The sequence below is a fragment of the Ambystoma mexicanum genome, chromosome 3q, assembly GCF_040938575.1.
Source record: "Ambystoma mexicanum isolate Mex_15411 chromosome 3q, UKY_AmexF1_1, whole genome shotgun sequence".
Taxonomy (NCBI): Eukaryota; Metazoa; Chordata; class Amphibia; order Caudata; family Ambystomatidae; genus Ambystoma; species Ambystoma mexicanum.
The window spans coordinates 1,105,370,006-1,105,395,417 of NC_090926.1; the positions used below are offsets into that span (position 1 = coordinate 1,105,370,006).

Consider the following 25,412-nt stretch of genomic DNA (forward strand, 5'->3'; position numbering starts at 1 on the left):
TTGTCAATACTGATGTATTACCGCGACACTATGCAGTAAAAACACGTGAATCTTGTCCTGTCTTCATAGAGCTGCCTTGCAACTGTGACATATCACTTAATATTTTGCTTCTCAGGGAGTATAGCAGCAGAGAAACATATACTGCTCATTCAATTCCTTATGAGGGCCCCAGCATTTAAGATGTTACTCTTAAGTGAGCTCCCCTGTAGCCACCAATTGCTGAAAAGTGTCTTCCTCAGGTGCCATCTCAACTGTGAAGAGAATCCTCCTAAGCTAGCCTCCTTGCAGTGACATGGCACTGAGAATCATTTTCCTCAGTGAGAATCTCTGCAGTGAAAAAGTTTCTCTTAAGGGATTGTCTCTGTCGTGGAATGTTACAGGAAGTCCTCTTGGTTGGGTAGTGTCCCTGGATTGTAGATCATCCTTTTATAGAGCTGCACTGCACTCACATGTTACTGAACAGCACCTTCCTCTGCAAGAATACTAGCAGTAGAAAATATAGTCTTATGAGAATGAAGCCTGCTGTAAGAGCACCCGAAATAGCCCTATTGCCAGTGTCTCTGCAGAAAGTGGACACTGAGTTGAAACTACTTTCTTGAATTGATTGCACAGTTAAGTACCCTTGTTGCTCGGCACTGTTGCCATTATGGAATCGGAGCGATTGAGAAAGACAACGGTCCGTACTGTAGAATAGAATCCTGTTGTGCTCTTTTTAGTGACCAATCGACACCAGTGTACCAGGAATACATAAACATGATAAAACAGGAAGAAAAGTGATGAATTCAAATGTAATGCATTTTATTTAGAAAAGTCCACAAAACCTGCACCATTCAAAACTTGCAGTGAGTGATTAATAAGAGGATCTGAAACTATGTCAAAGGAAATGAATAGGTAAGACATGAAAATCACAAAAAATCTGGTGCTCAAGATGGATATTGTGTCAAGTGTCATGCCCATGAGACTCTGTGACACATGTTTCGGAAAATATCTGGCTTCAACAGGTGAAGGATTACTTGAAAAGTCAAGCAAGTTAGCAAGGATGTTCCAACCTAGAAGAGGGCAATGCAGTGTGAGGGCATCATAGAAGTCATCATTAGAGACAATGAATACATTATCACTAAGTCAATGACCTCCTAGTTATTATCTTTACCAAGTGGGTGGCCGTGAGACAGTGATCACCACAGATAGGAAGTCAGAGATGTCAGGTGAAATGAAAATATGCCAGGCAAGAAATCTAGTTTGTAGAAATCATCAATTTTTGAGACAGAGTAAGAAAAATGCTGGAACTCTAGAATAGTGTCCATAATGGAAAAATCTTACAGCAATTCTTAAATTTTGTAAAGTGCGAATGCCAAGAATATAACACACAGTGCATCGAATTTACGCATTTGGCCAATCCAAAGCAGTTGCTAAGGATTGGTGTATGTCAGGACTATTTGTCCCTATTTTGAGTTCATCTTCATTTCCATCTGTAGAAAGTACCAGTACATACACATTTTTTAGAAGACAAAACATCAGAAGCCAAACTAAAAGCTATTTCAGTGCATATAAATCAAAATACTATAAATAAGGATGGCGAGGAGTAGCAACCACCGCACTGTATACTCTCTTCAATCAAAAGTGTTCAATATGAATTGCGGAAGGGTTTGTGTTGCAGGAGTTGTTCCTTTCTTTACCTTCGCTCACTGGACCTTCATATGCAAGGTGTGTTTTCCAAACTCACAGACTTGCTCTACATGTTGACTGTGTTTTTTTTTCATGTTTTTGTTGTTTTTGCCATGGGGTGTTTATTCTGTATTTGAATTGGTGTTCAGTTGGTCTATTATGGTCAGATCAGTGCTTTTCTATCAAGTGGTCCTGTGGCCTAATGGATAAGGCATCAGCCTCCGGAGCTGGGGATTGTGGGTTCAAGTCCCACCTGGGTCGTCAATTATTTTTAATTTTGATCTTAATTAAATATGAACGAATTTCAACATATATTAACATAAAGATGATTAAAAGGTCTCATCAATGAAAATCATCACACTCATTTCATTCACCTTGTCAATACTGATGTATTACCGCGACACTATGCAGTAAAGACACGTGAATCTTGTCCTGTCTTCATAGAGCTGCCTTGCAACTGTGACATATCACTTAATATTTTGCTTCTCAGGGAGTATAGCAGCAGAGAAACATATACTGCTCATTCAATTCCTTATGAGGGCCCCAGCATTTAAGATGTTACTCTTAAGTGAGCTCCCCTGTAGCCACCAATTGCTGAAAAGTGTCTTCCTCAGGTGCCATCTCAACTGTGAAGAGAATCCTCCTAAGCTAGCCTCCTTGCAGTGACATTGCACTGAGAATCATTTTCCTCAGTGAGAATCTCTGCAGTGAAAAAGTTTCTCTTAAGGGATTGTCTCTGTCGTGGAATGTTACAGGAAGTCCTCTTGGTTGGGTAGTGTCCCTGGATTGTAGATCATCCTTTTATAGAGCTGCACTGCACTCACATGTTACTGAACAGCACCTTCCTCTGGAAGAATACTAGCAGTAGAAAATATAGTCTTATGAGAATGAAGCCCGCTGTAAGAGCACCCGAAATAGCCCTACTGCCAGTGTCTCTGCAGAAAGTGGACACTGAGTTGAAACTACTTTCTTGAATTGATTGCACAGTTAAGTACCCTTGTTGCTCGGCACTGTTGCCATTATGGAATCGGAGCGATTGAGAAAGATAACGGTCCGTACTGTAGAATAGAATCCTGTTGTGCTCTTTTTAGTGACCAATCGACACCAGTGTACCAGGAATACATAAACATGATAAAACAGGAAGAAAAGTGATGAATTCAAATGTAATGCATTTTATTTAGAAAAGTCCACAAAACCTGCACCATTCAAAACTTGCAGTGAGTGATTAATAAGAGGATCTGAAACTATGTCAAAGGAAATGAATAGGTAAGACATGAAAATCACAAAAAATCTGGTGCTCAAGATGGATATTGTGTCAAGTGTCATGCCCATGAGACTCTGTGACACATGTTTCGGAAAATATCTGGCTTCAACAGGTGAAGGATTACTTGAAAAGTCAAGCAAGTTAGCAAGGATGTTCCAACCTAGAAGAGGGCATTGCAGTGTGAGGGCATCATAGAAGTCATCATTAGAGACAATGAATACATTATCACGAAGTCAATGACCTCCTAGTTATTATCTTTACCAAGTGGGTGGCCGTGAGACAGTGATCACCACAGATAGGAAGTCAGAGATGTCAGGTGGAATGAAAATATGCCAGGCAAGAAATCTAGTTTGTAGAAATCATCAATTTTTGAGACAGAGTAAGAAAAATGCTGGAACTCTAGAATAGTGTCCATAATGGAAAAATCTTACAGCAATTCTTAAATTTTGTAAAGTGCGAATGCCAAGAATATAACACACAGTGCATCGAATTTACGCATTTGGCCAATCCAAAGCAGTTGCTAAGGATTGGTGTATGTCAGGACTATTTGTCCCTATTTTGAGTTCATCTTCATTTCCATCTGTAGAAAGTACCAGTACATACACATTTTTTAGAAGACAAAACATCAGAAGCCAAACTAAAAGCTATTTCAGTGCATATAAATCAAAATACTATAAATAAGGATGGCGAGGAGTAGCAACCACTGCACTGTATACTCTCTTCAATCAAAAGTGTTCAATATGAATTGCGGAAGGGTTTGTGTTGCAGGAGTTGTTCCTTTCTTTACCTTCGCTCACTGGACCATCATATGCAAGGTGTGTTTTCCAAACTCACAGACTTGCTTTACATGTTGACTGTGTTTTTTTCATGTTTTTGTTGTTTTTGCCATGGGGTGTTTATTCTGTGTGTGAATTGGTGTTCAGATGGTGTATTATGGTCAGATCAGTGCTTTGCCAACAAGTGGCCCTGTGGCCTAATGGATAAGGCATCAGCCTCGAAGCTGGGGATTGTGGGTTCAAGTCCCACCTGGGTCGTCAATTATTTTTAATTTTGATCTTAATTAAATATGAACGAATTTCAATATATATTAACATAAAGATGATTAAAAGGTCTCATCAATGAAAATCATCACACTCATTTCATTCACCTTGTCAATACTGATGTATTACCGCGACACTATGCAGTAAAGACACGTGAATCTTGTCCTGTCTTCATAGAGCTGCCTTGCAACTGTGACATATCACTTAATATTTTGCTTCTCAGGGAGTATAGCAGCAGAGAAACATATACTGCTCATTCAATTCATTATGAGGGCCCCAGCATTTAAGATGTTACTCTTAAGTGAGCTCCCATGTAGCCACCAATTGCTGAAAAGTGTCTTCCTCAGGTGCCATCTCAACTGTGAAGAGAATCCTCCTAAGCTAGCCTCCTTGCAGTGACATGTCACTGAGAATCATTTTCCTCAGTGAGAATCTCTGCAGTGAAAAAGTTTCTCTTAAGGGATTGTCTCTGTAGTGGAATGTTACAGGAAGTCCTCTTGGTTGGGTAGTGTCCCTGGATTGTAGATCATCCTTTTATAGAGCTGCACTGCACTCACATGTTACTGAACAGCACCTTCCTCTGCAAGAATACTAGCAGTAGAAAATATAGTCTTATGAGAATGAAGCCTGCTGTAAGAGCACCCGAAATAGCCCTATTGCCAGTGTCTCTGCAGAAAGTGGACACTGAGTTGAAACTACTTTCTTGAATTGATTGCACAGTTAAGTACCCTTGTTGCTCGGCACTGTTGCCATTATGGAATCGGAGCAATTGAGAAAGACAACGGTCCATACTGTAGAATAGAATCCTGTTGTGCTCTTTTTAGTGACCAATCGACACTAGTGTACTAGGAATACATAAACATGATAAAACCGGAAGAAAAGTGATGAATTCAAATGTAATGCATTTTATTTAGAAAAGTCCACAAAACCTGCACCATTCAAAACTTGCAGTGAGTGATTAATAAGAGGATCTGAAACTATGTCAAAGGAAATGAATAGGTAAGACATGAAAATCACAAAAAATCTGGTGCTCAAGATGGATATTGTGTCAAGTGTCATGCCCATGAGACTCTGTGACACATGTTTTGGAAAATATCTGGCTTCAACAGGTGAAGGATTACTTGAAAAGTCAAGCAAGTTAGCAAGGATGTTCCAACCTAGAAGAGGGCATTGCAGTGTGAGGGCATCATAGAAGTCATCATTAGAGACAATGAATACATTATCACTAAGTCAATGACCTCTTAGTTATTATCTTTACCAAGTGGGTGGCCGTGAGACAGTGATCACCACAGATAGGAAGTCAGAGATGTCAGGTGAAATGAAAATATGCCAGGCAAGAAATCTAGTTTGTAGAAATCATCAATTTTTGAGACAGAGTAAGAAAAATGCTGGAACTCTAGAATAGTGTCCATAATGGAAAAATCTTACAGCAATTCTTAAATTTTGTAAAGTGCGAATGCCAAGAATATAACACACAGTGCATCGAATTTACGCATTTGGCCAATCCAAAGCAGTTGCTAAGGATTGGTGCATGTCAGGACTATTTGTCCCTATTTTGAGTTCATCTTCATTTCCATCTGTAGAAAGTACCAGTATATACACATTTTTTAGAAGACAAAACATCAGAAGCCGAACTAAAAGCTATTTCAGTGCATATAAATCAAAATACTATAAATAAGGATGGCGAGGAGTAGCAACCACCGCACTGTATACTCTCTTCAATCAAAAGTGTTCAATATGAATTGCGGAAGGGTTTGTGTTGCAGGAGTTGTTCCTTTCTTTACCTTCGCTCACTGGACCATCATATGCAAGGTGTGTTTTCCAAACTCACAGACTTGCTTTACATGTTGACTGTGTTTTTTTCATGTTTTTGTTGTTTTTGCCATGGGGTGTTTATTCTGTGTGTGAATTGGTGTTCAGCTGGTCTATTATGGTCAGATCAGTGCTTTTCCATCAAGTGGCCCTGTGGCCTAATGGATAAGGCGTCAGCCTCCGAAGCTGGGGATTGTGGGTTCAAGTCCCACCTGGGTAGTCAATTATTTTTAATTTTGATCTTAATTAAATATGAACGAATTTCAACATATATTAACATAAAGATGATTAAAAGGTCTAATCAATGAAAATCATCACACTCATTTCATTCACCTTGTCAATACTGATGTATTACCGCGACACTATGCAGTAAAGACACGTGAATCTTGTCCTGTCTCCATAGAGCTGCCTTGCAACTGTGACATATCACTTAATATTTTGCTTCTCAGGGAGTATAGCAGCAGAGAAACAGATACTGCTAATTCAATTCCTTATGAGGGCCCCAGCATTTAAGATGTTACTCTTAAGTGAGCTCCCCTGTAGCCACCAATTGCTGAAAAGTGTCTTCCTCAGGTGCCATCTCAACTGTGAAGAGAATCCTCCTAAGCTAGCCTCCTTGCAGTGTTTTGGCACTGAGAATCATTTTCCTCAGTGAGAATCTTTGCAGTGAAAAAGTTTCTCTTAAGGGATTGTCTCTGTAGTGGAATGTTACAGGAAGTCCTCTTGGTTGGGTAGTGTCCCTGGATTGTAGATCATCCTTTTATAGAGCTGCACTGCACTCACATGTTACTGAACAGCACCTTCCTCTGCAAGAATACTAGCAGTAGAAAATATAGTCTTATGAGAATGAAGCCTGCTGTAAGAGCACCCGAAATAGCCCTATTGCCAGTGTCTCTGCAGAAAGTGGACACTGAGTTGAAACTACTTTCTTGAATTGATTGCACAGTTAAGTACCCTTGTTGCTCGGCACTGTTGCCATTATGGAATCGGAGCGATTGAGAAAGACAACGGTCCGTACTGTAGAATAGAATCCTGTTGTGCTCTTTTTAGTGACCAATCGACACCAGTGTACCAGGAATACATAAACATGATAAAACAGGAAGAAAAGTGATGAATTCAAATGTAATGCATTTTATTTAGAAAAGTCCACAAAACCTGCACCATTCAAAACTTGCAGTGAGTGATTAATAAGAGGATCTGAAACTATGTCAAAGGAAATGAATAGGTAAGACATGAAAATCACAAAAAATCTGGTGCTCAAGATGGATATTGTGTCAAGTGTCATGCCCATGAGACTCTGTGACACATGTTTCGGAAAATATCTGGCTTCAACAGGTGAAGGATTACTTGAAAAGTCAAGCAAGTTAGCAAGGATGTTCCAACCTAGAAGAGGGCATTGCAGTGTGAGGGCATCATAGAAGTCATCATTAGAGACAATGAATACATTATCACTAAGTCAATGACCTCCTAGTTATTATCTTTACCAAGTGGGTGGCCGTGAGACAGTGACCACCACAGATAGGAAGTCAGAGATGTCAGGTGAAATGAAAATATGCCAGGCAAGAAATCTAGTTTGTAGAAATCATCAATTTTTGAGACAGAGTAAGAAAAATGCTGGAACTCTAGAATAGTGTCCATAATGGAAAAATCTTACAGCAATTCTTAAATTTTGTAAAGTGCGAATGCCAAGAATATAACACACAGTGCATCGAATTTACGCATTTGGCCAATCCAAAGCAGTTGCTAAGGATTGGTGTATGTCAGGACTATTTGTCCCTATTTTGAGTTCATCTTCATTTCCATCTGTAGAAAGTACCAGTACATACAAATAAATTTTTTAGAAGACAAAACATCAGAAGCCAAACTAAAAGCTATTTCAGTGCATATAAATCAAAATACTATAAATAAGGATGGCGAGGAGTAGCAACCACCGCACTGTATACTCTCTTCAATCAAAAGTGTTCAATATGAATTGCGGAAGGGTTTGTGTTGCAGGAGTTGTTCCTTTCTTTACCTTCGCTCACTGGACCTTCATATGCAAGGTGTGTTTTCCAAACTCACAGACTTGCTCTACATGTTGACTGTGTTTTTTTTTCATGTTTTTGTTGTTTTTGCCATGGGGTGTTTATTCTGTGTTTGAATTGGTGTTCAGTTGGTCTATTATGGTCAGATCAGTGCTTTTCTATCAAGTGGCCCTGTGGCCTAATGGATAAGGCATCAGCCTCCGAAGCTGGGGATTGTGGGTTTAAGTCCCACCTGGGTCGTCAGTTATTTTTAATTTTGATCTTAATTAAATATGAACGAATTTCAACATATATTAACATAAAGATGATTAAAAGGTCTCATCAATGAAAATCATCACACTCATTTCATTCACCTTGTCAATACTGATGTATTACCGCGACACTATGCAGTAAAGACACGTGAATCTTGTCCTGTCTTCATAGAGCTGCCTTGCAACTGTGACATATCACTTAATATTTTGCTTCTCAGGGAGTATAGCAGCAGAGAAACATATACTGCTCATTCAATTCCTTATGAGGGCCCCAGCATTTAAGATGTTACTCTTAAGTGAGCTCCCCTGTAGCCACCAATTGCTGAAAAGTGTCTTCCTCAGGTGCCATCTCAACTGTGAAGAGAATCCTCCTAAGCTAGCCTCCTTGCAGTGACATGTCACTGAGAATCATTTTCCTCAGTGAGAATCTCTGCAGTGAAAAAGTTTCTCTTAAGGGATTGTCTCTGTAGTGGAATGTTACAGGAAGTCCTCTTGGTTGGGTAGTGTCCCTGGATTGTAGATCATCCTTTTATAGAGCTGCACTGCACTCACATGTTACTGAACAGCACCTTCCTCTGCAAGAATACTAGCAGTAGAAAATATAGTCTTATGAGAATGAAGCCTGCTGTAAGAGCACCCGAATTAGCCCTATTGCCAGTGTCTCTGCAGAAAGTGGACACTGAGTTGAAACTACTTTCTTGAATTGATTGCACAGTTAAGTACCCTTGTTGCTCGGCACTGTTGCCATTATGGAATCGGAGCAATTGAGAAAGACAACGGTCCGTACTGTAGAATAGAATCCTGTTGTGCTCTTTTTAGTGACCAATCGACACTAGTGTACTAGGAATACATAAACATGATAAAACCGGAAGAAAAGTGATGAATTCAAATGTAATGCATTTTATTTAGAAAAGTCCACAAAACCTGCACCATTCAAAACTTGCAGTGAGTGATTAATAAGAGGATCTGAAACTATGTCAAAGGAAATGAATAGGTAAGACATGAAAATCACAAAAAATCTGGTGCTCAAGATGGATATTGTGTCAAGTGTCATGCCCATGAGACTCTGTGACACATGTTTTGGAAAATATCTGGCTTCAACAGGTGAAGGATTACTTGAAAAGTCAAGCAAGTTAGCAAGGATGTTCCAACCTAGAAGAGGGCATTGCAGTGTGAGGGCATCATAGAAGTCATCATTAGAGACAATGAATACATTATCACTAAGTCAATGACCTCCTAGTTATTATCTTTACCAAGTGGGTGGCCGTGAGACAGTGATCACCACAGATAGGAAGTCAGAGATGTCAGGTGAAATGAAAATATGCCAGGCAAGAAATCTAGTTTGTAGAAATCATCAATTTTTGAGACAGAGTAAGAAAAATGCTGGAACTCTAGAATAGTGTCCATAATGGAAAAATCTTACAGCAATTCTTAAATTTTGTAAAGTGCGAATGCCAAGAATATAACACACAGTGCATCGAATTTACGCATTTGGCCAATCCAAAGCAGTTGCTAAGGATTGGTGCATGTCAGGACTATTTGTCCCTATTTTGAGTTCATCTTCATTTCCATCTGTAGAAAGTACCAGTATATACACATTTTTTAGAAGACAAAACATCAGAAGCCGAACTAAAAGCTATTTCAGTGCATATAAATCAAAATACTATAAATAAGGATGGCGAGGAGTAGCAACCACCGCACTGTATACTCTCTTCAATCAAAAGTGTTCAATATGAATTGCGGAAGGGTTTGTGTTGCAGGAGTTGTTCCTTTCTTTACCTTCGCTCACTGGACCATCATATGCAAGGTGTGTTTTCCAAACTCACAGACTTGCTTTACATGTTGACTGTGTTTTTTTCATGTTTTTGTTGTTTTTGCCATGGGGTGTTTATTCTGTGTGTGAATTGGTGTTCAGCTGGACTATTATGGTCAGATCAGTGCTTTTCCATCAAGTGGCCCTGTGGCCTAATGGATAAGGCATCAGCCTCCGAAGCTGGGGATTGTGGGTTCAAGTCCCACCTGGGTCTTCAATTATTTTTAATTTTGATCTTAATTAAATATGAACGAATTTCAACATATATTAACATAAAGATGATTAAAAGGTCTCATCAATGAAAATCATCACACTCATTTCATTCACCTTGTCAATACTGATGTATTACCGCGACACTATGCAGTAAAGACACGTGAATCTTGTCCTGTCTTCATAGAGCTGCCTTGCAACTGTGACATATCACTTAATATTTTGCTTCTCAGGGAGTATAGCAGCAGAGAAACAGATACTGCTAATTCAATTCCTTATGAGGGCCCCAGCATTTAAGATGTTACTCTTAAGTGAGCTCCCCTGTAGCCACCAATTGCTGAAAAGTGTCTTCCTCAGGTGCCATCTCAACTGTGAAGAGAATCCTCCTAAGCTAGCCTCCTTGCAGTGTTTTGGCACTGAGAATCATTTTCCTCAGTGAGAATCTCTGCAGTGAAAAAGTTTCTCTTAAGGGATTGTCTCTGTAGTGGAATGTTACAGGAAGTCCTCTTGGTTGGGTAGTGTCCCTGGATTGTAGATCATCCTTTTATAGAGCTGCACTGCACTCACATGTTACTGAACAGCACCTTCCTCTGCAAGAATACTAGCAGTAGAAAATATAGTCTTATGAGAATGAAGCCTGCTGTAAGAGCACCCGAAATAGCCCTATTGCCAGTGTCTCTGCAGAAAGTGGACACTGAGTTGAAACTACTTTCTTGAATTGATTGCACAGTTAAGTACCCTTGTTGCTCGGCACTGTTGCCATTATGGAATCGGAGCAATTGAGAAAGACAACGGTCCGTACTGTAGAATAGAATCCTGTTGTGCTCTTTTTAGTGACCAATCGACACTAGTGTACTAGGAATACATAAACATGATAAAACCGGAAGAAAAGTGATGAATTCAAATGTAATGCATTTTATTTAGAAAAGTCCACAAAACCTGCACCATTCAAAACTTGCAGTGAGTGATTAATAAGAGGATCTGAAACTATGTCAAAGGAAATGAATAGGTAAGACATGAAAATCACAAAAAATCTGGTGCTCAAGATGGATATTGTGTCAAGTGTCATGCCCATGAGACTCTGTGACACATGTTTCGGAAAATATCTGGCTTCAACAGGTGAAGGATTACTTGAAAAGGCAAGCAAGTTAGCAAGGATGTTCCAACCTAGAAGAGGGCATTGCAGTGTGAGGGCATCATAGAAGTCATCATTAGAGACAATGAATACATTATCACTAAGTCAATGACCTCTTAGTTATTATCTTTACCAAGTGGGTGGCCGTGAGACAGTGATCACCACAGATAGGAAGTCAGAGATGTCAGGTGAAATGAAAATATGCCAGGCAAGAAATCTAGTTTGTAGAAATCATCAATTTTTGAGACAGAGTAAGAAAAATGCTGGAACTCTAGAATAGTGTCCATAATGGAAAAATCTTACAGCAATTCTTAAATTTTGTAAAGTGCGAATGCCAAGAATATAACACACAGTGCATCGAATTTACGCATTTGGCCAATCCAAAGCAGTTGCTAAGGATTGGTGCATGTCAGGACTATTTGTCCCTATTTTGAGTTCATCTTCATTTCCATCTGTAGAAAGTACCAGTATATACACATTTTTTAGAAGACAAAACATCAGAAGCCGAACTAAAAGCTATTTCAGTGCATATAAATCAAAATACTATAAATAAGGATGGCGAGGAGTTGCAACCACCGCACTGTATACTCTCTTCAATCAAAAGTGTTCAATATGAATTGCGGAAGGGTTTGTGTTGCAGGAGTTGTTCCTTTCTTTACCTTCGCTCACTGGACCATCATATGCAAGGTGTGTTTTCCAAACTCACAGACTTGCTTTACATGTTGACTGTGTTTTTTTCATGTTTTTGTTGTTTTTGCCATGGGGTGTTTATTCTGTGTGTGAATTGGTGTTCAGCTGGTCTATTATGGTCAGATCAGTGCTTTTCCATCAAGTGGCCCTGTGGCCTAATGGATAAGGCGTCAGCCTCCGAAGCTGGGGATTGTGGGTTCAAGTCCCACCTGGGTAGTCAATTATTTTTAATTTTGATCTTAATTAAATATGAACGAATTTCAACATATATTAACATAAAGATGATTAAAAGGTCTCATCAATGAAAATCATCACACTCATTTCATTCACCTTGTCAATACTGATGTATTACCGCGACACTATGCAGTAAAGACACGTGAATCTTGTCCTGTCTTCATAGAGCTGCCTTGCAACTGTGACATATCACTTAATATTTTGCTTCTCAGGGAGTATAGCAGCAGAGAAACAGATACTGCTAATTCAATTCCTTATGAGGGCCCCAGCATTTAAGATGTTACTCTTAAGTGAGCTCCCCTGTAGCCACCAATTGCTGAAAAGTGTCTTCCTCAGGTGCCATCTCAACTGTGAAGAGAATCCTCCTAAGCTAGCCTCCTTGCAGTGTTTTGGCACTGAGAATCATTTTCCTCAGTGAGAATCTCTGCAGTGAAAAAGTTTCTCTTAAGGGATTGTCTCTGTCGTGGAATGTTACAGGAAGTCCTCTTGGTTGGGTAGTGTCCCTGGATTGTAGATCATCCTTTTATAGAGCTGCACTGCACTCACATGTTACTGAACAGCACCTTCCTCTGCAAGAATACTAGCATTAGAAAATATAGTCTTATGAGAATGAAGCCTGCTGTAAGAGCACCCGAAATAGCCCTATTGCCAGTGTCTCTGCAGAAAGTGGACACTGAGTTGAAACTACTTTCTTGAATTGATTGCACAGTTAAGTACCCTTGTTGCTCGGCACTGTTGCCATTATGGAATCGGAGCGATTGAGAAAGACAACGGTCCGTACTGTAGAATAGAATCCTGTTGTGCTCTTTTTAGTGACCAATCGACACCAGTGTACCAGGAATACATAAACATGATAAAACAGGAAGAAAAGTGATGAATTCAAATGTAATGCATTTTATTTAGAAAAGTCCACAAAACCTGCACCATTCAAAACTTGCAGTGAGTGATTAATAAGAGGATCTGAAACTATGTCAAAGGAAATGAATAGGTAAGACATGAAAATCACAAAAAATCTGGTGCTCAAGATGGATATTGTGTCAAGTGTCATGCCCATGAGACTCTGTGACACATGTTTCGGAAAATATCTGGCTTCAACAGGTGAAGGATTACTTGAAAAGTCAAGCAAGTTAGCAAGGATGTTCCAACCTAGAAGAGGGCATTGCAGTGTGAGGGCATCATAGAAGTCATCATTAGAGACAATGAATACATTATCACTAAGTCAATGACCTCCTAGTTATTATCTTTACCAAGTGGGTGGCCGTGAGACAGTGATCACCACAGATAGGAAGTCAGAGATGTCAGGTGAAATGAAAATATGCCAGGCAAGAAATCTAGTTTGTAGAAATCATCAATTTTTGAGACAGAGTAAGAAAAATGCTGGAACTCTAGAATAGTGTCCATAATGGAAAAATCTTACAGCAATTCTTAAATTTTGTAAAGTGCGAATGCCAAGAATATAACACACAGTGCATCGAATTTACGCATTTGGCCAATCCAAAGCAGTTGCTAAGGATTGGTGTATGTCAGGACTATTTGTCCCTATTTTGAGTTCATCTTCATTTCCATCTGTAGAAAGTACCAGTACATACAAATTTTTTAGAAGACAAAACATCAGAAGCCAAACTAAAAGCTATTTCAGTGCATGTAAATCAAAATACTATAAATAAGGATGGCGAGGAGTAGCAACCACCGCACTGTATACTCTCTTCAATCAAAAGTGTTCAATATGAATTGCGGAAGGGTTTGTGTTGCAGGAGTTGTTCCTTTCTTTACCTTCGCTCACTGGACCATCATATGCAAGGTGTGTTTTCCAAACTCACAGACTTGCTTTACACGTTGACTGTGTTTTTTTTCATGTTTTTGTTGTTTTTGCCATGGGGTGTTTATTCTGTGTGTGAATTGGTGTTCAGTTGGTCTATTATGGTCAGATCAGTGCTTTTCCATCAAGTGGCCCTGTGGCCTAATGGATAAGGCGTCAGCCTCCAAAGCTGGGGATTGTGGGTTCAAGTCCCACCTGGGTAGTCAATTATTTTTAATTTTGATCTTAATTAAATATGAACGAATTTCAACATATATTAACATAAAGATGATTAAAAGGTCTCATCAATGAAAATCATCACACTCATTTCATTCACCTTGTCAATACTGATGTATTACCGCAACACTATGCAGTAAAGACACGTGAATCTTGTCCTGTCTTCATAGAGCTGCCTTGCAACTGTGACATATCACTTAATATTTTGCTTCTCAGGGAGTATAGCAGCAGAGAAACAGATACTGCTAATTCAATTCCTTATGAGGGCCCCAGCATTTAAGATGTTACTCTTAAGTGAGCTCCCCTGTAGCCACCAATTGCTGAAAAGTGTCTTCCTCAGGTGCCATCTCAACTGTGAAGAGAATCCTCCTAAGCTAGCCTCCTTGCAGTGTTTTGGCACTGAGAATCATTTTCCTCAGTGAGAATCTCTGCAGTGAAAAAGTTTCTCTTAAGGGATTGTCTCTGTCGTGGAATGTTACAGGAAGTCCTCTTGGTTGGGTCGTGTCCCTGGATTGTAGATCATCCTTTTATAGAGCTGCACTGCACTCACATGTTACTGAACAGCACCTTCCTCTGCAAGAATACTAGCATTAGAAAATATAGTCTTATGAGAATGAAGCCTGCTGTAAGAGCACCCGAAATAGCCCTATTGCCAGTGTCTCTGCAGAAAGTGGACACTGAGTTGAAACTACTTTCTTGAATTGATTGCACAGTTAAGTACCCTTGTTGCTCGGCACTGTTGCCATTATGGAATCGGAGCGATTGAGAAAGACAACGGTCCGTACTGTAGAATAGAATCCTGTTGTGCTCTTTTTAGTGACCAATCGACACCAGTGTACCAGGAATACATAAACATGATAAAACAGGAAGAAAAGTGATGAATTCAAATGTAATGCATTTTATTTAGAAAAGTCCACAAAACCTGCACCATTCAAAACTTGCAGTGAGTGATTAATAAGAGGATCTGAAACTATGTCAAAGGAAATGAATAGGTAAGACATGAAAATCACAAAAAATCTGGTGCTCAAGATGGATATTGTGTCAAGTGTCATGCCCATGAGACTCTGTGACACATGTTTCGGAAAATATCTGGCTTCAACAGGTGAAGGATTACTTGAAAAGTCAAGCAAGTTAGCAAGGATGTTCCAACCTAGAAGAGGGCATTGCAGTGTGAGGGCATCATAGAAGTCATCATTAGAGACAATGAATACATTATCACTAAGTCAATGACCTCCTAGTTATTATCTTTACCAAGTGGGTGGCCGTGAGACAGTGATCACCACAGATAGGAAGTCAGAGATGTCAGGTGAAATGAAAATATGCCAGGCAAGAAATCTAGTTTGTAGAAATCATCAATTTTTGAGACAGAGTAAGAAAAATGCTGGAACTCTAGAATAGTGTCCATAATGGAAAAATCTTACAGCAATTCTTAAATTTTGTAAAGTGCGAATGCCAAGAATATAACACACAGTGCATCGAATTTACGCATTTGGCCAATCCAAAGCAGTTGCTAAGGATTGGTGTATGTCAGGACTATTTGTCCCTATTTTGAGTTCATCTTCATTTCCATCTGTAGAAAGTACCAGTACATACAAATACATTTTTTAGAAGACAAAACATCAGAAGCCAAACTAAAAGCTATTTCAGTGCATATAAATCAAAATACTATAAATAAGGATGGCGAGGAGTAGCAACCACCGCACTGTATACTCTCTTCAATCAAAAGTGTTCAATATGAATTGCGGAAGGGTTTGTGTTGCAGGAGTTGTTCCTTTCTTTACCATCGCTCACTGGACCTTCATATGCAAGGTGTGTTTTCCAAACTCACAGACTTGCTCTACATGTTGACTGTGTTTTTTTTTCATGTTTTTGTTGTTTTTGCCATGGGGTGTTTATTCTGTGTTTGAATTGGTGTTCAGTTGGTCTATTATGGTCAGATCAGTGCTTTTCTATCAAGTGGCCCTGTGGCCTAATGGATAAGGCATCAGCCTCCAAAGCTGGGGATTGTGGGTTTAAGTCCCACCTGGGTCGTCAGTTATTTTTAATTTTGATCTTAATTAAATATGAACGAATTTCAACATATATTAACATAAAGATGATTAAAAGGTCTCATCAATGAAAATCATCACACTCATTTCATTCACCTTGTCAATACTGATGTATTACCGCGACACTATGCAGTAAAGACACGTGAATCTTGTCCTGTCTTCATAGAGCTGCCTTGCAACTGTGACATATCACTTAATATTTTGCTTCTCAGGGAGTATAGCAGCAGAGAAACATATACTGCTCATTCAATTCCTTATGAGGGCCCCAGCATTTAAGATGTTACTCTTAAGTGAGCTCCCCTGTAGCCACCAATTGCTGAAAAGTGTCTTCCTCAGGTGCCATCTCAACTGTGAAGAGAATCCTCCTAAGCTAGCCTCCTTGCAGTGACATGTCACTGAGAATCATTTTCCTCAGTGAGAATCTCTGCAGTGAAAAAGTTTCTCTTAAGGGATTGTCTCTGTAGTGGAATGTTACAGGAAGTCCTCTTGGTTGGGTAGTGTCCCTGGATTGTAGATCATCCTTTTATAGAGCTGCACTGCACTCACATGTTACTGAACAGCACCTTCCTCTGCAAGAATACTAGCAGTAGAAAATATAGTCTTATGAGAATGAAGCCTGCTGTAAGAGCACCCGAATTAGCCCTATTGCCAGTGTCTCTGCAGAAAGTGGACACTGAGTTGAAACTACTTTCTTGAATTGATTGCACAGTTAAGTACCCTTGTTGCTCGGCACTGTTGCCATTATGGAATCGGAGCAATTGAGAAAGACAACGGTCCGTACTGTAGAATAGAATCCTGTTGTGCTCTTTTTAGTGACCAATCGACACTAGTGTACTAGGAATACATAAACATGATAAAACCGGAAGAAAAGTGATGAATTCAAATGTAATGCATTTTATTTAGAAAAGTCCACAAAACCTGCACCATTCAAAACTTGCAGTGAGTGATTAATAAGAGGATCTGAAACTATGTCAAAGGAAATGAATAGGTAAGACATGAAAATCACAAAAAATCTGGTGCTCAAGATGGATATTGTGTCAAGTGTCATGCCCATGAGACTCTGTGACACATGTTTTGGAAAATATCTGGCTTCAACAGGTGAAGGATTACTTGAAAAGTCAAGCAAGTTAGCAAGGATGTTCCAACCTAGAAGAGGGCATTGCAGTGTGAGGGCATCATAGAAGTCATCATTAGAGACAATGAATACATTATCACTAAGTCAATGACCTCCTAGTTATTATCTTTACCAAGTGGGTGGCCGTGAGACAGTGATCACCACAGATAGGAAGTCAGAGATGTCAGGTGAAATGAAAATATGCCAGGCAAGAAATCTAGTTTGTAGAAATCATCAATTTTTGAGACAGAGTAAGAAAAATGCTGGAACTCTAGAATAGTGTCCATAATGGAAAAATCTTACAGCAATTCTTAAATTTTGTAAAGTGCGAATGCCAAGAATATAACACACAGTGCATCGAATTTACGCATTTGGCCAATCCAAAGCAGTTGCTAAGGATTGGTGCATGTCAGGACTATTTGTCCCTATTTTGAGTTCATCTTCATTTCCATCTGTAGAAAGTACCAGTATATACACATTTTTTAGAAGACAAAACATCAGAAGCCGAACTAAAAGCTATTTCAGTGCATATAAATCAAAATACTATAAATAAGGATGGCGAGGAGTAGCAACCACCGCACTGTATACTCTCTTCAATCAAAAGTGTTCAATATGAATTGCGGAAGGGTTTGTGTTGCAGGAGTTGTTCCTTTCTTTACCTTCGCTCACTGGACCATCATATGCAAGGTGTGTTTTCCAAACTCACAGACTTGCTTTACATGTTGACTGTGTTTTTTTCATGTTTTTGTTGTTTTTGCCATGGGGTGTTTATTCTGTGTGTGAATTGGTGTTCAGATGGTGTATTATGGTCAGATCAGTGCTTTGCCAACAAGTGGCCCTGTGGCCTAATGGATAAGGCATCAGCCTCCGAAGCTGGGGATTGTGGGTTCAAGTCCCACCTGGGTCGTCAATTATTTTTAATTTTGATCTTAATTAAATATGAACGAATTTCAATATATATTAACATAAAGATGATTAAAAGGTCTCATCAATGAAAATCATCACACTCATTTCATTCACCTTGTCAATACTGATGTATTACCGCGACACTATGCAGTAAAGACACGTGAATCTTGTCCTGTCTTCATAGAGCTGCCTTGCAACTGTGACATATCACTTAATATTTTGCTTCTCAGGGAGTATAGCAGCAGAGAAACATATACTGCTCATTCAATTCATTATGAGGGCCCCAGCATTTAAGATGTTACTCTTAAGTGAGCTCCCATGTAGCCACCAATTGCTGAAAAGTGTCTTCCTCAGGTGCCATCTCAACTGTGAAGAGAATCCTCCTAAGCTAGCCTCCTTGCAGTGACATGTCACTGAGAATCATTTTCCTCAGTGAGAATCTCTGCAGTGAAAAAGTTTCTCTTAAGGGATTGTCTCTGTCGTGGAATGTTACAGGAAGTCCTCTTGGTTGGGTAGTGTCCCTGGATTGTAGATCATCCTTTTATAGAGCTGCACTGCACTCACATGTTACTGAACAGCACCTTCCTCTGCAAGAATACTAGCAGTAGAAAATATAGTCTTATGAGAATGAAGCCTGCTGTAAGAGCACCCGAAATAGCCCTATTGCCAGTGTCTCTGCAGAAAGTGGACACTGAGTTGAAACTACTTTCTTGAATTGATTGCACAGTTAAGTACCCTTGTTGCTCGGCACTGTTGCCATTATGGAATCGGAGCAATTGAGAAAGACAACGGTCCGTACTGTAGAATAGAATCCTGTTGTGCTCTTTTTAGTGACCAATCGACACTAGTGTACTAGGAATACATAAACATGATAAAACCGGAAGAAAAGTGATGAATTCAAATGTAATGCATTTTATTTAGAAAAGTCCACAAAACCTGCACCATTCAAAACTTGCAGTGAGTGATTAATAAGAGGATCTGAAACTATGTCAAAGGAAATGAATAGGTAAGACATGAAAATCACAAAAAATCTGGTGCTCAAGATGGATATTGTGTCAAGTGTCATGCCCATGAGACTCTGTGACACATGTTTCGGAAAATATCTGGCTTCAACAGGTGAAGGATTACTTGAAAAGGCAAGCAAGTTAGCAAGGATGTTCCAACCTAGAAGAGGGCATTGCAGTGTGAGGGCATCATAGAAGTCATCATTAGAGACAATGAATACATTATCACTAAGTCAATGACCTCTTAGTTATTATCTTTACCAAGTGGGTGGCCGTGAGACAGTGATCACCACAGATAGGAAGTCAGAGATGTCAGGTGAAATGAAAATATGCCAGGCAAGAAATCTAGTTTGTAGAAATCATCAATTTTTGAGACAGAGTAAGAAAAATGCTGGAACTCTAGAATAGTGTCCATAATGGAAAAATCTTACAGCAATTCTTAAATTTTGTAAAGTGCGAATGCCAAGAATATAACACACAGTGCATCGAATTTACGCATTTGGCCAATCCAAAGCAGTTGCTAAGGATTGGTGCATGTCAGGACTATTTGTCCCTATTTTGAGTTCATCTTCATTTCCATCTGTAGAAAGTACCAGTATATACACATTTTTTAGAAGACAAAACATCAGAAGCCGAACTAAAAGCTATTTCAGTGCATATAAATCAAAATACTATAAATAAGGATGGCGAGGAGTAGCAACCACCGCACTGTATACTCTCTTCAATCAAAAGTGTTCAATATGAATTGCGGAAGGGTTTGTGTTGCAGGAGTTGTTCCTTTCTTTACCTTCGCTCACTGGACCATCATATGCAAGGTGTGTTTTCCAAACTCACAGACTTGCTTTACATGTTGACTGTGTTTTTTTCATGTTTTTGTTGTTTTTGCCATGGGGTGTTTATTCTGTGTGTGAATTGGTGTTCAGCTGGTCTATTATGGTCAGATCAGTGCTTTTCCATCAAGTGGCCCTGTGGCCTAATGGATAAGGCGTCAGCCACCGAAGCTGGGGATTGTGGGTTCAAGTCCCACCTGGGTAGTCAATTATTTTTAATTTTGATCTTAATTAAATATGAACGAATTTCAACATATATTAACATAAAGATGATTAAAAGGTCTCATCAATGAAAATCATCACACTCATTTCATTCACCTTGTCAATACTGATGTATTACCGCGACACTATGCAGTAAAGACACGTGAATCTTGTCCTGTCTTCATAGAGCTGCCTTGCAACTGTGACATATCACTTAATATTTTGCTTCTCAGGGAGTATAGCAGCAGAGAAACAGATACTGCTAATTCAATTCCTTATGAGGGCCCCAGCATTTAAGATGTTACTCTTAAGTGAGCTCCCCTGTAGCCACCAATTGCTGAAAAGTGTCTTCCTCAGGTGCCATCTCAACTGTGAAGAGAATCCTCCTAAGCTAGCCTCCTTGCAGTGTTTTGGCACTGAGAATCATTTTCCTCAGTGAGAATCTCTGCAGTGAAAAAGTTTCTCTTAAGGGATTGTCTCTGTCGTGGAATGTTACAGGAAGTCCTCTTGGTTGGGTAGTGTCCCTGGATTGTAGATCATCCTTTTATAGAGCTGCACTGCACTCACATGTTACTGAACAGCACCTTCCTCTGCAAGAATACTAGCATTAGAAAATATAGTCTTATGAGAATGAAGCCTGCTGTAAGAGCACCCGAAATAGCCCTATTGCCAGTGTCTCTGCAGAAAGTGGACACTGAGTTGAAACTACTTTCTTGAATTGATTGCACAGTTAAGTACCCTTGTTGCTCGGCACTGTTGCCATTATGGAATCGGAGCGATTGAGAAAGACAACGGTCCGTACTGTAGAATAGAATCCTGTTGTGCTCTTTTTAGTGACCAATCGACACCAGTGTACCAGGAATACATAAACATGATAAAACAGGAAGAAAAGTGATGAATTCAAATGTAATGCATTTTATTTAGAAAAGTCCACAAAACCTGCACCATTCAAAACTTGCAGTGAGTGATTAATAAGAGGATCTGAAACTATGTCAAAGGAAATGAATAGGTAAGACATGAAAATCACAAAAAATCTGGTGCTCAAGATGGATATTGTGTCAAGTGTCATGCCCATGAGACTCTGTGACACATGTTTCGGAAAATATCTGGCTTCAACAGGTGAAGGATTACTTGAAAAGTCAAGCAAGTTAGCAAGGATGTTCCAACCTAGAAGAGGGCATTGCAGTGTGAGGGCATCATAGAAGTCATCATTAGAGACAATGAATACATTATCACTAAGTCAATGACCTCCTAGTTATTATCTTTACCAAGTGGGTGGCCGTGAGACAGTGATCACCACAGATAGGAAGTCAGAGATGTCAGGTGAAATGAAAATATGCCAGGCAAGAAATCTAGTTTGTAGAAATCATCAATTTTTGAGACAGAGTAAGAAAAATGCTGGAACTCTAGAATAGTGTCCATAATGGAAAAATCTTACAGCAATTCTTAAATTTTGTAAAGTGCGAATGCCAAGAATATAACACACAGTGCATCGAATTTACGCATTTGGCCAATCCAAAGCAGTTGCTAAGGATTGGTGTATGTCAGGACTATTTGTCCCTATTTTGAGTTCATCTTCATTTCCATCTGTAGAAAGTACCAGTACATACAAATTTTTTAGAAGACAAAACATCAGAAGCCAAACTAAAAGCTATTTCAGTGCATGTAAATCAAAATACTATAAATAAGGATGGCGAGGAGTAGCAACCACCGCACTGTATACTCTCTTCAATCAAAAGTGTTCAATATGAATTGCGGAAGGGTTTGTGTTGCAGGAGTTGTTCCTTTCTTTACCTTCGCTCACTGGACCATCATATGCAAGGTGTGTTTTCCAAACTCACAGACTTGCTTTACACGTTGACTGTGTTTTTTTTCATGTTTTTGTTGTTTTTGCCATGGGGTGTTTATTCTGTGTGTGAATTGGTGTTCAGTTGGTCTATTATGGTCAGATCAGTGCTTTTCCATCAAGTGGCCCTGTGGCCTAATGGATAAGGCGTCAGCCTCCAAAGCTGGGGATTGTGGGTTCAAGTCCCACCTGGGTAGTCAATTATTTTTAATTTTGATCTTAATTAAATATGAACGAATTTCAACATATATTAACATAAAGATGATTAAAAGGTCTCATCAATGAAAATCATCACACTCATTTCATTCACCTTGTCAATACTGATGTATTACCGCAACACTATGCAGTAAAGACACGTGAATCTTGTCCTGTCTTCATAGAGCTGCCTTGCAACTGTGACATATCACTTAATATTTTGCTTCTCAGGGAGTATAGCAGCAGAGAAACAGATACTGCTAATTCAATTCCTTATGAGGGCCCCAGCATTTAAGATGTTACTCTTAAGTGAGCTCCCCTGTAGCCACCAATTGCTGAAAAGTGTCTTCCTCAGGTGCCATCTCAACTGTGAAGAGAATCCTCCTAAGCTAGCCTCCTTGCAGTGTTTTGGCACTGAGAATCATTTTCCTCAGTGAGAATCTCTGCAGTGAAAAAGTTTCTCTTAAGGGATTGTCTCTGTCGTGGAATGTTACAGGAAGTCCTCTTGGTTGGGTCGTGTCCCTGGATTGTAGATCATCCTTTTATAGAGCTGCACTGCACTCACATGTTACTGAACAGCACCTTCCTCTGCAAGAATACTAGCATTAGAAAATATAGTCTTATGAGAATGAAGCCTGCTGTAAGAGCACCCGAAATAGCCCTATTGCCAGTGTCTCTGCAGAAAGTGGACACTGAGTTGAAACTACTTTCTTGAATTGATTGCACAGTTAAGTACCCTTGTTGCTCGGCACTGTTGCCATTATGGAATCGGAGCGATTGAGAAAGACAACGGTCCGTACTGTAGAATAGAATCCTGTTGTGCTCTTTTTAGTGACCAATCGACACCAGTGTACCAGGAATACATAAACATGATAAAACAGGAAGAAAAGTGATGAATTCAAATGTAATGCATTTTATTTAGAAAAGTCCACAAAACCTGCACCATTCAAAACTTGCAGTGAGTGATTAATAAGAGGATCTGAAACTATGTCAAAGGAAATGAATAGGTAAGACATGAAAATCACAAAAAATCTGGTGCTCAAGATGGATATTGTGTCAAGTGTCATGCCCATGAGACTCTGTGACACATGTTTCGGAAAATATCTGGCTTCAACAGGTGAAGGATTACTTGAAAAGTCAAGCAAGTTAGCAAGGATGTTCCAACCTAGAAGAGGGCATTGCAGTGTGAGGGCATCATAGAAGTCATCATTAGAGACAATGAATACATTATCACTAAGTCAATGACCTCCTAGTTATTATCTTTACCAAGTGGGTGGCCGTGAGACAGTGATCACCACAGATAGGAAGTCAGAGATGTCAGGTGAAATGAAAATATGCCAGGCAAGAAATCTAGTTTGTAGAAATCATCAATTTTTGAGACAGAGTAAGAAAAATGCTGGAACTCTAGAATAGTGTCCATAATGGAAAAATCTTACAGCAATTCTTAAATTTTGTAAAGTGCGAATGCCAAGAATATAACACACAGTGCATCGAATTTACGCATTTGGCCAATCCAAAGCAGTTGCTAAGGATTGGTGTATGTCAGGACTATTTGTCCCTATTTTGAGTTCATCTTCATTTCCATCTGTAGAAAGTACCAGTACATACAAATACATTTTTTAGAAGACAAAACATCAGAAGCCAAACTAAAAGCTATTTCAGTGCATATAAATCAAAATACTATAAATAAGGATGGCGAGGAGTAGCAACCACCGCACTGTATACTCTCTTCAATCAAAAGTGTTCAATATGAATTGCGGAAGGGTTTGTGTTGCAGGAGTTGTTCCTTTCTTTACCATCGCTCACTGGACCTTCATATGCAAGGTGTGTTTTCCAAACTCACAGACTTGCTCTACATGTTGACTGTGTTTTTTTTTCATGTTTTTGTTGTTTTTGCCATGGGGTGTTTATTCTGTGTTTGAATTGGTGTTCAGTTGGTCTATTATGGTCAGATCAGTGCTTTTCTATCAAGTGGCCCTGTGGCCTAATGGATAAGGCATCAGCCTCCAAAGCTGGGGATTGTGGGTTTAAGTCCCACCTGGGTCGTCAGTTATTTTTAATTTTGATCTTAATTAAATATGAACGAATTTCAACATATATTAACATAAAGATGATTAAAAGGTCTCATCAATGAAAATCATCACACTCATTTCATTCACCTTGTCAATACTGATGTATTACCGCGACACTATGCAGTAAAGACACGTGAATCTTGTCCTGTCTTCATAGAGCTGCCTTGCAACTGTGACATATCACTTAATATTTTGCTTCTCAGGGAGTATAGCAGCAGAGAAACATATACTGCTCATTCAATTCCTTATGAGGGCCCCAGCATTTAAGATGTTACTCTTAAGTGAGCTCCCCTGTAGCCACCAATTGCTGAAAAGTGTCTTCCTCAGGTGCCATCTCAACTGTGAAGAGAATCCTCCTAAGCTAGCCTCCTTGCAGTGACATGTCACTGAGAATCATTTTCCTCAGTGAGAATCTCTGCAGTGAAAAAGTTTCTCTTAAGGGATTGTCTCTGTAGTGGAATGTTACAGGAAGTCCTCTTGGTTGGGTAGTGTCCCTGGATTGTAGATCATCCTTTTATAGAGCTGCACTGCACTCACATGTTACTGAACAGCACCTTCCTCTGCAAGAATACTAGCAGTAGAAAATATAGTCTTATGAGAATGAAGCCTGCTGTAAGAGCACCCGAATTAGCCCTATTGCCAGTGTCTCTGCAGAAAGTGGACACTGAGTTGAAACTACTTTCTTGAATTGATTGCACAGTTAAGTACCCTTGTTGCTCGGCACTGTTGCCATTATGGAATCGGAGCAATTGAGAAAGACAACGGTCCGTACTGTAGAATAGAATCCTGTTGTGCTCTTTTTAGTGACCAATCGACACTAGTGTACTAGGAATACATAAACATGATAAAACCGGAAGAAAAGTGATGAATTCAAATGTAATGCATTTTATTTAGAAAAGTCCACAAAACCTGCACCATTCAAAACTTGCAGTGAGTGATTAATAAGAGGATCTGAAACTATGTCAAAGGAAATGAATAGGTAAGACATGAAAATCACAAAAAATCTGGTGCTCAAGATGGATA

At 39.4% G+C, this 25,412-nt stretch overlaps 10 non-coding genes across 10 annotated transcripts; all 10 read left to right on the forward strand.

Annotated features, from left to right (window-relative positions):
• Positions 1 to 1,853: 1,853 nt before the first annotated feature.
• On the forward strand, positions 1,854 to 1,926 carry TRNAR-CCG (transfer RNA arginine (anticodon CCG)). Its single transcript has one exon. It is a non-coding gene; the product is annotated as a tRNA-Arg (tRNA).
• A 4,002-nt stretch (positions 1,927 to 5,928) lies between these two features.
• Positions 5,929 to 6,004, forward strand: TRNAR-CCG (transfer RNA arginine (anticodon CCG)). The gene has a single exon. It is a non-coding gene; the product is annotated as a tRNA-Arg (tRNA).
• A 1,968-nt stretch (positions 6,005 to 7,972) lies between these two features.
• Positions 7,973 to 8,045, forward strand: TRNAR-CCG (transfer RNA arginine (anticodon CCG)). Its single transcript has one exon. It is a non-coding gene; the product is annotated as a tRNA-Arg (tRNA).
• Positions 8,046 to 10,010: 1,965 nt separating this feature from the next.
• TRNAR-CCG (transfer RNA arginine (anticodon CCG)) lies at positions 10,011 to 10,083 on the forward strand. Its single transcript has one exon. It is a non-coding gene; the product is annotated as a tRNA-Arg (tRNA).
• A 1,965-nt stretch (positions 10,084 to 12,048) lies between these two features.
• TRNAR-CCG (transfer RNA arginine (anticodon CCG)) lies at positions 12,049 to 12,124 on the forward strand. Its single transcript has one exon. It is a non-coding gene; the product is annotated as a tRNA-Arg (tRNA).
• Positions 12,125 to 14,087: 1,963 nt separating this feature from the next.
• Positions 14,088 to 14,163, forward strand: TRNAW-CCA (transfer RNA tryptophan (anticodon CCA)). The gene has a single exon. It is a non-coding gene; the product is annotated as a tRNA-Trp (tRNA).
• Positions 14,164 to 16,131: 1,968 nt separating this feature from the next.
• Positions 16,132 to 16,204, forward strand: TRNAW-CCA (transfer RNA tryptophan (anticodon CCA)). The gene has a single exon. It is a non-coding gene; the product is annotated as a tRNA-Trp (tRNA).
• Positions 16,205 to 18,169: 1,965 nt separating this feature from the next.
• TRNAR-CCG (transfer RNA arginine (anticodon CCG)) lies at positions 18,170 to 18,242 on the forward strand. The gene has a single exon. It is a non-coding gene; the product is annotated as a tRNA-Arg (tRNA).
• A 4,004-nt stretch (positions 18,243 to 22,246) lies between these two features.
• TRNAW-CCA (transfer RNA tryptophan (anticodon CCA)) lies at positions 22,247 to 22,322 on the forward strand. The gene has a single exon. It is a non-coding gene; the product is annotated as a tRNA-Trp (tRNA).
• Positions 22,323 to 24,290: 1,968 nt separating this feature from the next.
• On the forward strand, positions 24,291 to 24,363 carry TRNAW-CCA (transfer RNA tryptophan (anticodon CCA)). Its single transcript has one exon. It is a non-coding gene; the product is annotated as a tRNA-Trp (tRNA).
• Positions 24,364 to 25,412: the final 1,049 nt, after the last annotated feature.